The following is an 11,275-nucleotide window of genomic DNA, read 5'->3' as shown; positions in this document are numbered from 1 at the left end:
TTATAAAATTACTAGAGGCCCGGTGCATGAATTTGTGCACAGGTGGGGTCCTCAGGGGGGTGGGGGAGGGCAGGGACATGATTGGCCTTCTGGGACCATTGATGGGATGCCCTTGCCAGCCTGAGATCCGATCCATCCTGCTGACATTCGCGCTGGTTGTCGGGAGCCACCTGGAGGCCACTTTTATATTGTTTCTTCCTTGCAGAGCATCTAGGGAGGGGAAGTGGCTGCAGTGCCCAAGGCTGACTTCCAGGAGGCCAGCGGCACTGTTGGGATCCTGCCAGCGGTGCTGGTCCGTCGGTGCCTGGCCTGCTCTCCGGAGATTGGACCTGCAGGACTACTGAAAGAGTGAGTTGCTGCCACTGGGCTGGCGGGCCACTGGGATGGGTCAGTCAGCTGAGCAGCGCTCCTGCTATAGGAGCACACTGACCACCAGGGGGAAGCTCCTGCATTGAGCATCTGTTCCCTTGTGGTCAGTGCGCATCATAGCGACTGGTCGATCGGTTGTTTTGGTCGTTCTGGTCGTTCTGCTGTAAGGGTCACTTAACCTTTATATATATACTAGAGGCCCAGTGGACAGATTCGTGCACATTGAAGGGAAATTAATTAGAAGGTGGACGGTGGGGCAGGACTGGGTGAGATGGACCAGACACGCCCTGGAGCCAACCTCCTGTGGTCCCTCCCTGGCTGCCCAGGCTCAAAGGGCATCTGTGGAGTGAATGGGGTCCCTCTGGCAGGCGGGGTCCCTCAGCATGGCCTGCGGGGATCAGGCTGAAACCAGCAGTCCGACATCCCCCCCAGAGGTCCCGGAGTGCTAGAGGGCACTCTGCAAAGTTGCTGTTGCTCGGCAGCTCCGCATTGAGCATCTGCCCCCTCGTGGTCATTGCATATCATAGCTACCGATTGGATGGTTGAACAGTTGGACGGTTGCTTAGGCTTTTATATATATAGATAGGTAAGAACAGGGACTAACATTTTAGACAGGTCATGGAAGGTCTCCTGAAGGGAGAATAGTTATTTAAGCTGAACCCTTGAAAGATAAGAAGAGGTCACTGTTTTCCCTTTAAATATCTGGGGCTTAAACTTATTTTTAATATCTTCAGCATTTATTTTAATGCTATTTTCACTCATCCCCACCAAATATTCACATAATAGTAAAGGTCTATGTTGGCAGATAGGTTAAGAAGGGGGCACTACTCTTATTTAGGGCTACATTATCATTATTTTAAATTATCCAGATCCTAATTCAACTTCCTAAATATAAGATAGGCCCCATTTGTTGCTCATTAACATTAAGGAAAAGAAATTGAACTCAGAGCTCCCACCTCCCCATTGACTCCCACATGCTCATTAATCACACAAAGTCACTGAACTGTTTAGACACCTTTCCAGGCTACTCAGAGTAACACATCCCTTATGTCTGTCAGTAATTTGTCAGCTCCACAGTAATTGCAGTGTTCTCTGTGAGACACAGTTGAGAAATAATTTACTCAAGTGTGTTATTTTATTTGGGTAGAGATCAACATGAATAGAAAAAGAGACCATTTTAAAAGTCAGTGATGCAGGTCTCATGCTCTAGCGATGGCTTTCTTTGGGATATTTTTAGCAGAAATGGATTTCCATAATCCCATCATGGATGGTCTTACCTTCTTTGGCTCTTGCTCATTTCTTCTCTGAAGACAGAGTGTCACTTTATTTATCTCACCAACCACCTTGAACAAATGCCCTGTTCAATCGGACAAAGAAAAACTGATGTTATATACTCAAAGAATGATTTTAATATATCAAAGACATTTCTCTGAGTTACTTTTGGGATCTCCAGTGAATTTTCACATGTGCAGAGATTAGATCTTTATATAGATTAATGAACAAATACTATGAATAAGTCACTGATGTTCATATTGTAGCTTTAAGTTTGAGCAATCCACGGCAATGCTTTACCAACTTCCTCCATGTAATGGTCCACTTGGGCTTCATGGGGACACCCTTCTTGTCCGCGTGTCTCCAGCATCAGTACAGCAGCATTCACAATAACATACTAACTTCTACTCTTTTGCACTTTCTCAGTCTCATAGTCACACCAATCATGGTCTTCTGAGATTTAAGTCAGAGCCACGGAAGGGACCCACACAGCATAAGCTCCTCAAAGCTTCTATTCCAGTCCTTGAGGTGATAATAGGAAACAGCTCTGCTAACAGGCCAGCTCTGAAGACATCTAATAGTGGAAAAGAGAGTTTCCTCCATCTGTTGCCCAGCACTGTGTGTCTTTATCACCCTTCCAGGTGTGAGATTCAGAAGCAAGCCTCTTCTAATTTGGCAGCATTAATTTTATTTTGTCCAGCATTTAAGAAGCATCTCCTACCTCTGCTGTCAGTCTGCAGAAGAGAATCTAAGCAGAAATAGCAGGATTTGTCCTCAGTTGACCTCCAATGAAACTAGGACAGTTAGAAGCTAGGAGAGCAAGATCTCTCAATAGTACACTAGTGGTCAAAGCTGGCTTTCAGTGGCGCCTCTGCAAACAGCCAAAATCAGTGTCAAACCACCAGCTTATGCAGCCTTTCCAAGATGCTCTGAGTGTTTATTCAGCCACTAAGTGTTCTGCCCAAAGAGGACTCCACCCAATGGTGAGCTAAAGCAAACCAAACATTCATTCTCACAGTTGGGACTGCCGTGCCACCCAGCCCAGCCTTTGATGCTGGCAAAGTCTCACTGCAGCTGCCATCAAGCTCACAGGTGCCAGGCACCTGGCCAAGCATGGCAATAATATCTGGGGCTAGGGAGGAGGAGATGTTTGCACAGGGCACCGTTTCCCTCTCCCCACCAGGAGTGGCAGTAAAAGACACTGTGTGGAAAGAGGATAAGTTCAAGTCCCACTGACCAAGATTTGTATCCCAGCTCAGTCTCTTTCTACCTGTATGACCTTGGGCAGCTTCCTTCATGGAGCTGGGACTTAGTTCATCCATCTTTTTTAAAAATATATATATATATTTTATTGTTTTTTTTTACAGAGGGGAAGGGAGAGAGATAGAGAGTTAGAAACATCGATCAGCCGCCTCCTGCACACTTCCCACTGGGGATGTGCCCGCAACCAAGGTACATGCCCTTGACCGGAATCAAACCCGGGACCTTTCAGTCTGCAGGCCGACGCTCTATCCACTGAGCCAAACCAGCCACAGCAGTTCACCCATCTTTAAAGTGAACATAATGATAATACTACCTTGCAGGATTGTTGTGAGGCTCACAGAAATAAAGAACCTGGTACAGAGTCTGGCAGAGTAGAGGGTGAAATAAATGATAGCTCCAAACAAAAACAAAACAAAACAAAAAAAACTTCCCCAGAGTTCCCCAGGTTCTGTTTATGCCGTAGAAGATGCATTGGGGGAATTGTCTTTGTCCTAAGTCTGCTCTTGAGACCCTAGTGGGCTATGCATACAGTAGATGTGTTTTGCGGTAGAAAGACCAGTCTGGGAGACAGAGTCCTGACCTGCCCCTGCTGTTAACCTGGTCTGTGGCCTTGAACGATTCACCTTACTTCTCTGGGTTTCACTTTATTCATTTATAACATGGGATTGTTTTGAGTTGTTATTCTCCAAGGCTTTGGGTTTGACTCATTCCCTTGTCACTTACTAATCATATAACTTTTGCAAATAACACCCCTGAGAGTCTTTCTTATCATAATGCTTGTGGTTGAGGGTCTGCAGGACAGGCACACACACTATCCAGAATCTTAATTATTAGCTCTCAAAAAGGCAGCATACAAAACGTTATTAGGGATTTAGTCCAAAAGCCAACAACAATGGAACGTCCTGTGCTATACATTTAGACCACAGCAATGGTCTGTACCATACAAGTGTGGGGAATTTACAAATTTCAATGGTGCAAGATGCTCAACCTTGAGCAAAGATTCCATTATAGCTTCTAAACAGTATTTACTAATAAGGTAAGCAGACTTCTTGGAAATGTTTTCAACTACAAGCATGAAAACACATAAGAGTTTCCCTATTGACAGAGTTAATCAGAACTTTCCCTTCATCAAACATCCCAGTTATCTGGAGCCTCAGTTGAGCAGGCAGCAGGGCTATCTAACTCCCTTACTCCCAGGAACCTTTCTGACCCTCCAAACGGGTAGCAGGACCTAGCAGCACATTCTGTAATTTCCACATTCACAACTCTCCTGAAATACACCAACAAGGCCCACTTATGGAGTCAATGGGGGAGCAAAGAAATCTCTTCCAAAAAACAAGTACTCCTGCTACTAAAACTGCCACTACAATCTTGATTTAAAAGAATATGGGGAATATTGGATGACATTAACTTTTTTACAGTGCTGTGGCTCCTTCCTACCCACTTTCTGCCACATAATTTGGCTAAAAACAATACATGATGTCATCTCAATAAAATAATGATTAAAACAACACTAAAAAAGGCACCTTGTATACTCAGGGGGCCACCTACTCAGCTGTTCTCAAAAATAGTGTTTATATTTCTATTTAGGCATCAGGAGAGGTTGAGAATTGTCTATATAATGTTGGTATAACCTTTTCTGTATCTCTAGGTTAGACCTCGCAGCCTGAATAAGAAAAGCTACTAAAATACATAAGCATGTTCCTGTGTGCTGTTTATGCATATGTCATGAAACATCTGGTCCTGGCTTCTTCTGAGACATTCTTTTTGGGTGTTAGAATTTGTAGTTATTTTGATAGAGAACCATTGGCATGCATACCTCCTTACACATCTTACAGTAAAGTTTTCCACAGAACACCAGGATTAAGTGTCTCTCTTTTGCAGGAGAGGAACATCATCTGTTTACTTTTTCTTAACATATTTGATAGATTTTTAAACCAATATCTGTAAGCATTCTCCATGGAGTTTACTCAGATAGAAAATGTTCAAAAGCTTTATCTGTTTTTCCATTGTGTATCCCTAGTGCCAAAATTAATAGGCACTCAATAAACATTTTCTGAATAAATGAGAATATCTCACAATTATTTATTGTAAAACAGAGAGAAAAGCATAATTGGGAAGCCATTGAGTCATAGATGAGGAAGAAATCATGGTTAATGCTTTTTTCTTAGAATTGTAAGAAAAAAAGACAAGTAAGTAGTAATAAATGGGAATGAGGCTGATCTGTCAAGGAAAAAAATGAAATACCTCTTCATTGTTTGGGAAATAAACACATACACATACACACATGTACAAACATACACACATGTACCACACAGACCAGACTGGTGAAAAGCCAAGTTCATAGTCAGGGTTTCCCAGTAACACTCTCTGACTCCAATGTTTCCTCCCAACAGTGTAAGACCCGCTGGATTACACAAATCTTTCCATGTTTGTGTCATTTGCTGAGGACACAGTGAGGACAGGGGAATTATGGGAACTATTTTTACATTGTTGTAAAAATTATTTGGCTCAACATTTCCCTCCCCTATTTCTTTCTCATCTATCCTGTCAAAAGTTTCTTTGATTCTTTCCCCCAATACTCATGACAAATTTTATTTCCAACGCAGAGCTCTGCAGGAAGTATGAGAATTCAGAAACAAAAAGTCATGAGATGTGTTATTTTCCACCTCCCCTTTCCCATCCCCACATCTCCATAACTTTGTGGTTTTAATATAACCTGAAATAAAACTGCACAATAAACTGTCAGGTGTTATGGAGTAACCACAAAATGCTCAGAATTTCAGCTTGATCCAAATTGAATTGTATGTCCCACATCATGTGCACACCACAGCCTCTTGAATTTGCAGCACTCAGGGTCAAACAGAGTTCTTCATTCACTGTTTGGGTAATCAAACCCTGAGAACAGCTTCACATGACCATTGTCATATGCAATACAGATTTTTAAATTATTATATATATTTCAGGTGTAATGTATAACATATACATGTGCATACAATGCTTCAGATAAAGTTTTAATGATTCAAATTATATTACAGTTTAGTTTTTGTTTTAGAAACCAGAACATACCAGAGGCCTATGTTTTCAGACCCCCACCCCTACAGTGCTCAGAAATTGAGCAAAACGGCAAGAGTAACATTCATTCAACACATATTTATTGAGTGCTATTCTGTGCCAGGCACTGTGGTAAGTGGTAGGAAAACCATGGTGAACAAAACAAAGGCCCTGCTCTCACGAAACGTATGTTCCATCAGAGTGGCATATATAGTAAATAAACATAAACTGCTACCTGGCCATATGTGCATCAAATAAAAATAAATAGAACACAGGGATAGTGATGAGATGAATGTATCATTAGTGAAGGAAGTCTGGAGAAACCTCTATAATGAGGTGGCCTTTGACTAGAGGCCTGAATGAATCGAGGGACTGAGCCAATAGGTACATGGGGGAATAAGGTTCCAGACTAGAGATTAGCAAATACAAAGGCCCTGGGGTGGGAGCCAGACAGGGTGTTTCAGAAATGATAAGAAAGAGGTGTGTGATGTGGCACAGATAGTGGTGAACTTGAGAGCATTTGATCTATTTCAGGCAGGCAGGTTCTACTCATCTGCAGGTGACTCCCATCATGTACATAGACAGGACTAACGTTGGCAAATATTTAAACACTAGTACTCCAGTGCATGAAATTCATGCACATTAAAAGGGAATTAATTGCCCTGACCGGTTTGGCTCAGTGGATAGAGCATCGGCATGCGGACTCAAGGGTCCCAGGTTCGATTCCAGTCAAGGGTATGTACCTTGGATGCGGGCACATCCCCAGTGGGGAGTGTGCAGGAGGCAGCTGATCGATGTTTCTCTCTCATCGATGTTTCTAACTCTCTATCCTTCTCCCTTCCTCTCTGTAAAAAATCAATAAAATATATTTTTTTAAAAAGGGAATTAATTAGCGGAGATATTTTAATATTGCTATTTGCCCTTTCTCTATAATAGAAGTGTGAGAGATGAAAGGAAATTAGTAAAATGTATATGAAAATAATATATAAATTTATTAATAAATAAACAGTAACAAAAGGATATAACAACAACGGAGGCATGATATAAAAACGACAAAAACATGATATGAAAACAACAAAAACATGATATGAAAACAACAAAAACATGATATGAAAACAACAGTGATGCAAACAATGACTGATAAAGTGATTAAACTTATTCTAATATCTCCCTGTACACCACATTAAGAGTGAAAACACTTTCAGAGTGCTTGACTAATTTCCCTTGTGATGAAGTACTTAGAACTTTAACTGTAACATCACATGCTCTTCAAACTCGAGAGAAAGCAACATATAACTGACCATGTGCAAAAACGGGTTCAGGTAGGAATATGCCTACTCTGTCTAGAGTTTGTCCTTGTGATTTATCAATAGTCATCACAAATGCTGGCATCGTGGGAAACCATCGTTGAATCAATTTAAATGGGAGGCCAGTGTCAGATGGGGACAAATTAATTCTTGGAATCAGAACAGCCTCTCCCTCTGCAGATCTTGTTAATACTTCAGCTTCAATAATGTTAGGTCATAATCTTTTGATAATAAATCTGGTACCATTACAAAGACCCCATTTGCTATTGAGATTTCTCAATAGCATGATGATTGCACCCACTTTCAATTTTAATTTATGACACGGCATTCCCGAAGGAGTAATATTATTAAGAAATTTGATGGGAAAATTTTCCTTTTCAGCATCATCTGTGGAATCAATGGAATCATCACTCAAATATGTGTGAAAATCTCCATCGAGTATATCCAAATTTTCTTCATTTAATTTTTGAACATGCTCATTTTTTGGACAAAGAATTGCACGTTTAGATATATTTTTAATATTATGTATAGCAGTGGTTCTCAACCTTTGCTGCACATTAGAATCACCTGGGAATCTTTTTAAAATCCTGATTCCTGGGCCTCATCCTCCGGAAATTGTTTCTTCGTTATGGGGTGGGGCCACAACATTAGTAACAAAGAAACAGAATTAAAACTTTATTGTGGGGAGCTGCTACAGTGTTTTGGACAGGTTCAAGCCTTGGACTGATGAGAGGGCACAGTCCTCTCATTGCCATGTGCAAGTCCTAGCTTGGAGGGCAGGGCCCTCCCAGCACAATTAGCCAACAGCTGTAGTTGTAAGCTTGAACCTATGGTCTGAACACGTGGCCCCACATGCCTGAGTGATGTAGGCTTGATAGAGTTCAGGTGCATGTAGTTGAGTAGGATTGAAACCCACGAGAATGTTGTAAACATCTTGGTCAAGCCCTTACTTTGCCTCATAGCATCTGCTATAAAATAAAGGCATGGCTGTGGGCATGGTCGCTGTCTCTCAGAGAAGCAGCGTCCCACCAAGACCCGGCTTTCATTCTCTTGTCTGTCTTTTCTAGGCCTTTCAGCCGCCCCGACTCAGGTTCACCCTTGGCTGTGCTGGCGCGGCACACTTTATATAAAGATATGCCTCTACGCTCCCAGGGTGGGTTCCTGCCTCAAACCCCGCCCTTACAGGAAACAGCTCCGGGAAACAGCTTGGGGGAGGGCACAGCCATTGCCAAGACAACCTCTGCAGGACTGACTTTCTTCTGCTTGGTTGCGGCGGTTCAGGTTGTGATGAACACCACCCATGGTTTTTATATAAGTAGATTTTCAAGAGAAAATGGGAAATTTGGACTTTTTTAAGACATCCCTTTCTTCATGTATTGTCCCCCTTCTCCCTTTCCAAATAGGTTGGTGAAGCATTGCTTACACTTCACATTGGTGAAGTGTGGATGCATATGCAAAGCTAACATAGGCACCACACTGCATTGAGTTTGGCAGTTCCCAGAGTATCTTCCGCATATGTGATCCCATTTGACTCTCTCAACTACTCTTTAAGGTCAGGCAAATATTATTATTCCCATAAATAAATCAGCTCACAGAAACCAAGTATCCACCCCAATGTTTCACAGCTACCATATGCTAGAGCAAGAACTTCCAAACTGAAAGCCTGAGATCTTCCTGTTCTTACATAGATAAAGCTCGAGATGTAGATAAATCTTCTAAAAAATTAAAAATCAGTATAAACCATTTTTCAAGATTAAAGATCAGCCTCATATATCCAACTTTTTCCATATTATGAGAGATTTTATGCTTGTGACATCCCAAATATTAATTTTATGAGCCATATACAATGAAATACATTCTGATATTTCTCAGAGGAAGAAGAGAGTTTCATATGATCAGGACATGTATGATAAAACAGAAACTATTTCTAAGACATTAATTTACCCTTTGCTATTTTGAGTTTGTCTAGGATTCATTAAATAGAAAACTAAACAATTCTAGTCATGACGTCAAGCTAAAATGTGAGCTTCTAATCATGAATCTTTGTAATGAAAGAGTTGTAATTTTATGCCAACTGCAAAACAGTTTCTCAAGCTACTGGAAATTCCTATTGCGGTTGACCCTTGAACAATATAGGTTTGAATTGCTCATGTCCACTTAATGTGGATTTTTTCAATTGACCCTCACAGTTCAATTGACTTTCACAGTTCAACAGATCCATATTGTTCAAGGATAAACAGGTAATTGGAAATCCACATGTACACACAGATTTTCCACTAAGCAGGAATTTGAGGCCCTTAATCCCACATTGTTCAAGGGTAAATTGTACTATACATGACAATGCGTCTAAGTGCAGAAAATGAAATTAAGCCTCAAGGAACAGAGTTAAAGCATCTGTTATTTAATGAAAATCGTCCTATCACTGTAACATCAGGTATATATTAAAAATCAAGCATGTATCTTGCTTGAAAGTTTTAAGCAAAAAAATTCTTGCCCCTACTAAATGGTAGAAATCTAGGAAGGTATACTTTTAAAGAATGGATACTGTCACCAAATTGTGATATTATAGAAAGTGTTATTTTAGCAAATATGAATGCAACCTATATAAATTTGTTAAAAAGATAATAATACTTTAAACCATTAAACCTAGAAAATAGAGAATAACACAAAATAGAAGCTATAAACAATGTGACCACAGTATTGGAAAGAATATCATATTTGCTCACAACAGCATAATCAGAATTATGAGGTTAAGACTATAAATAATTTACCCCAACAAAAGTAATTATAGTGAAACTGGTAAGTTTAGTAGCAATTCAAAATAGGATAATTGACACCAAAAAATATATGGCATTTTTAAAATGAGAAAACTTGTTGGAATCTAGGTGAAGAAGAGAAATAGTGTTTAGTTAAATTTTAAGTTGGAAAGTATGCTGTCTTGGCTAGCCTTAGAAATAGTTCCCAGACCCTGCGTTCCCTCTCCCACAATACCCTGCGCTCTTTCTTTCCAACTTGTTGGGCAGGATGGCTCCCGCAAAAAAAGGTAGCAAGAAGAAGAAGGGCCGCTCTGCCATCAACCAGGTGGTGACCAGAGAGCATACCATCAACATCCACAAGCATCCACAGCGTGGCTTTCAAGAAGCGTGCCCCTCGGGCACTCAGGAGATTTGGAAATTTGCCATGAAGGAGATGGGGACTCCAGACGAGTGCATTGACACCAGGTGCAACAAAGCTGTCTGGGCCAAAGGAATAAGGAATGTCCCATATCATATCTGGGTACGTTTGTCCAGAAAATGTAATGAGGATGAAGATTCACCAAATAAGCTATATAATTGGTCACCTATGTGCCTGTCACCACTTTCAAAAATCTACAGACCATTAATGTGGACAAGAACTAGTGCTGATGGTCGAATAAAGTTATACAACTGCAACCCCCACCCCCACCCGCAAAAAAAAAAAAAAAAAAAAAAAAAAACAGAAATAGTTCACCCAAAAAACTAAGTGTAGAACACTGGAAAGTTATTTCATTCCTGTGAGCCTCAGTTTTCCTATCTCTGACATAAGAACAATAATATAAATCCTTCCCTGGCTTCTGTTGTTCAGTGGTTAGAGTGTTGGCCTTTGGATCAAAGGGTCACTGGTTCAATTTCTGGTCAAGGGCATGTGCCTGGGTTGCAGGTTCCTTCCAGCCCCAGGTTGGAAGTAGGGGCATGTATCTCTCTCTCTCTCTCTCTCTCTCTCTCTCTCTCTCTCTTCCTTTCCCTACTCCCTCCTTTCACTCTCTCTAAAAATAATAATAATATAAATCCTAAGTATTTCATATCTATATATATAAAAGGCCAATATGCTAAGTGTCCGACCATTTGACCCAGTCACTATGATGCTCACTGACCACCAGGGGACAGACGCTCAACACAGGAGCTGCCATGATGCACACTGGCCATTTACAGAGAAATGTCACCACGGACCTGGTGCCCACAAAGCAACACTCAGCTTCCCCCAAGTGGGAC

The 11,275-nt window shown here is 41.1% G+C and overlaps 1 pseudogene; it reads left to right on the top strand.

Annotated features, from left to right (window-relative positions):
* The first annotated feature begins 10,289 nt into the window (after positions 1-10,289).
* LOC102417237 lies at positions 10,290-10,696 on the top strand (annotated as a pseudogene).
* The last annotated feature ends 579 nt before the right edge of the window (positions 10,697-11,275 follow it).

The sequence above is a fragment of the Myotis lucifugus genome, unplaced genomic scaffold, assembly GCF_000147115.1.
Source record: "Myotis lucifugus unplaced genomic scaffold, Myoluc2.0 scaffold_7, whole genome shotgun sequence".
In the NCBI taxonomy this organism is placed as follows: domain Eukaryota; kingdom Metazoa; phylum Chordata; class Mammalia; order Chiroptera; family Vespertilionidae; genus Myotis; species Myotis lucifugus.
Note: the sequence above shows the minus strand (reverse complement) of the source record. Positions and strands in the feature narration are given on the sequence as shown.